This window comes from Microtus ochrogaster, chromosome 5 (genome assembly GCF_000317375.1).
Source record: "Microtus ochrogaster isolate Prairie Vole_2 chromosome 5, MicOch1.0, whole genome shotgun sequence".
In the NCBI taxonomy this organism is placed as follows: Eukaryota; Metazoa; Chordata; class Mammalia; order Rodentia; family Cricetidae; genus Microtus; species Microtus ochrogaster.
The window spans coordinates 80,920,388-80,923,552 of record NC_022012.1 but is presented as its reverse complement, the minus strand read 5'-3'; the positions used below and the strand labels follow the sequence as shown (position 1 = coordinate 80,923,552).

Below are 3,165 nucleotides of genomic sequence, written 5' to 3'. Positions count from 1 at the left end.
AAAAAAAAAAAAATACCCAGCACAGAAATAACGCTATTGTCGTAGGGTAACTGTTGAATCAAGCATCATACCCTATTTGTAAATAATTATGAACCAGTAAACAAAACGTAAAACAAATATTAAACAAAGATAATGAAAGTTCATGTGTATTCTAATTTCCTTGGGACAGCAGTCCTAACACAGGGTTGGACCAAAGAGACTTTAATGGATGCTTGAGCTCCCTGAGATTGTATGTAGAAGTCAACGCTGACAACTTGATTAATAGTCTCCTTCTATATCACTAAGAGATCCAATACTCAAAATGAGATAAGAAACTAACTTAGGCCAAGCTATTTTAGCAGAAACAGCAAAAATTTAATCCTGTGGCTGATTTAATTCCCATAAATAAATAAATAAAATTGATTTTATTAGCTGAGGGGGGCAATTTTGAGAAGCTAATATTTTAGTATCTCCTCCTTTAATAACTACCCAAAAAACTTTATTTCACCAAAGCTAAAATTTTATGCATCATTCAAAAAGCGGCCCTGTGGAAGGGCAATGAAATAAACAATACTACTCAACCTCTCTCTTCTCACAAGCATACATCAGCAAACAGCAACAACCAGCCACCTGCCAGGCTTCATTCAGCCCTGGCTCTTCAAAGACACCTGCAGACCAGGGGGCTGGTTTCTTTCAAAATTAAACATTGCTTGGCCTCCTTAATCATCTCTTATAGGTTTCATATGACAACACACAAGACACCTGTGTGGAGGAACTAAGGGACCCTGGGTAAAATGTGTTTTAGGGCAGCCAGGACCCTTTCTAGAGCCGCAGACTCTTCTGGGGATCGCCAGCCCCACCTCCATCCTAAGAAACAAGCCTGACAGGCTGTTTTCATCCAGCAACAACACTGCGCACGGCTTTTGTTTGGAGACAGGGTCTTGCTATGTAGCTCGGGTTGGCCTGCAACCCATTGGCAATCCTCCTGCCTCATTCGAGTGCATACCTGATTTCAGTTCTGTTAAAAGTTAATGGGACCATTCAAGACCATCCACAACAAAAACATTTTTAATAGTCCTAACATACTCCTACATTTCCTAACGGGCTGTCGCTTTCGGAGACAAAATTAATCAAATCATCACCATCCTTGTCCTAAAACACACATTCCAAAAAGAGTAGTGGTCAAGCACCAAAGAACTTATACAACCAAATAAAACTCAGCCATTATGGACATCAAAAAACAAAACAACAACAACAACAACAAAAAAAAAACAGGTTCTTTACGAAGCAGTAAACAGTGAGTCCGGAAGAGCACGGAAGGTTCCGAGGGGTCTCCATGGAAAAAGACAGGCGGATGATCATCGCCCTACCAAAAACGCAGGGCCCTGATAACCACCCTTCCTGGCTTATAAGACATTTTAGACCTGTTTCTTCTAATCTTAGTCTCAAACGGCCTGAGAAAATTGCTCGCAAGAGTGTGATATCTAAGAGCGACATACGTGTATCACTGGTTTGGAGGAACGTTATGGCCGGGAGAATAAGCGGGCAGTGACCACGTCTCAGCACTCCGGGTCAGGGCACCCAGGGATTTGGACAGAAAGGCAGGTTTCCCGCTATCCCGCCGGCTGGTCCTAGGGCATAAGGCTCTCCGACCTCCCACCAGGGCTGCCCTCCCAGCCTCCGTGCCAGCATCTGGGAGGCTGGGCGGAAGGCCAACCAGGACGCTGGAATGATGTCCCAGTGATGCTCGGCCTAAGTCCCGACCCTGCCCTACGCGCGCCTGCGACAACCCCGCGCCCGCCGCCACCCTAGCCGTGGGTGTCGGGCGGGTCTTTTGGCCCGACTCCTGTCACTCACCGGCCCGACCCGGGCAGCGGGCGCCCAAGGCTCCCCACGGGAGCTGGGCCCCCCGGGCCTCCAGGTTTCGGCCCGCCCCCTGGCAGGCAGCGCAGGTGGCTGAGCCCCGCAGCAGCGGCCCCGCACTGGCCGCTCGGTCCAGCTCCTGGCGCTGCCCACTGGGTACGGATCAACAACAAGATGGCGGCCAGCCGAGGGGGCGGGGGCCGGGCGTCATAGTAACCAAGGACAGCAAAGAACCCTCCCCTGACTGAGGTTCTTTCCAATCAACAGCCTCTCCTCCCGATGCCTGGAGGAGCTCTTCCCGCTGATTCGTTAACTGTCCCGTCTGTCAGAGTGTGCCTCGCGTGCAGAATGCCTGGGTCACGTGACTGTGACGGCATGAATTGACGCGTGCGCGCCGTTCTCATTTGCTGGCGGTGGGGCTTGTGTTAGTGACGAGGAAGACTACAGCGCCCTTGGTTTTCCCACCTGCGCAACCCTCTCGGTTTTGAGCTGGCAGCATTTATCATACTTCTCGCACACATTTAGGGAATGTCAACTGTACGGTATTTGCTTTGTCGCCTGCCTCTGTGGTTGGGATCTATCCCAGTTTACTGGTGAGGAAACTGAGGCGCAGAAGAGAGGCTGGGCCAAGGTCACACAGCCTTAGGAAGTGCTGGTGACGAGTCCTTCACCTCTTCTAGCTCCAGAGTTACCGAGTGTCTTCTAAGCATCTCCCAGCCACAGCCTTCTGGGCAACCTTCTCAGTTTCTGACTTCCCCTTTCCCCGGTTTATTTTGCATAGAGTTAAATATGCGCCCAGCCCAAGCCTCAGCACGTAGTGGTTACCGTTCTTTGCCCCAGAGCATCCGCTAAGTTCCTGTGACAGTATCTTTTGCTCTTGGCTATCATGACCTGTCTCCAAGGCAAACTATGAGTCCCATGAAGATGGCCATCCCTTGTTCCCCTTAGTAGGCCCCTAACTCTGGACTTGGCTTCAAGGTTAGGATACCAAGGGTACCACAGCGCATGGTCCCCCAGAGTTAACGCTAAAACTTTGAGCTTTAGCTTCTCTGGAACTTGATTGCCCTGTCTATAAAGTGAGAATGAACAAGAGGAAAATTTAGTAAGCTCTTAGAATAAGCCAAGTACTCAGGTACTCCCCCCACTCCCCACCCCAGTAGCCACTCTCAGGCTGCTGAACCTGAAGCCTTTAACATTCTTTCTTGTTGTTTGTTTTTTGTTTTTGTTTGTTTTTCTAGACAGGGTAGCTTTAGAGCTACCCTGGAACTAGCTCTTGTAGACCAGGCTAGTCTCGAACTCATAGAGATCACCTGCCTCTGCCTC

The 3,165-nt window shown here is 49.4% G+C and overlaps 1 protein-coding gene across 2 annotated transcripts in view; it reads right to left on the bottom strand.

Annotated features, from left to right (window-relative positions):
- Positions 1 to 2,015, bottom strand: part of Ip6k1 (inositol hexakisphosphate kinase 1) — a 39,919-nt gene extending 37,904 nt beyond the window's left edge. The window contains exon 1 of one of the 2 annotated variants that reach the window (XM_026779133.1): positions 1,837 to 2,015. The gene's annotated coding sequence lies outside the window, so the exon portion shown is untranslated. The remainder of the gene's footprint in view (positions 1 to 1,836) is intronic. The other variant, XM_005347880.2, reaches the window with a different exon arrangement.
- Between the last annotated feature and the right edge of the window lie 1,150 nt (positions 2,016 to 3,165).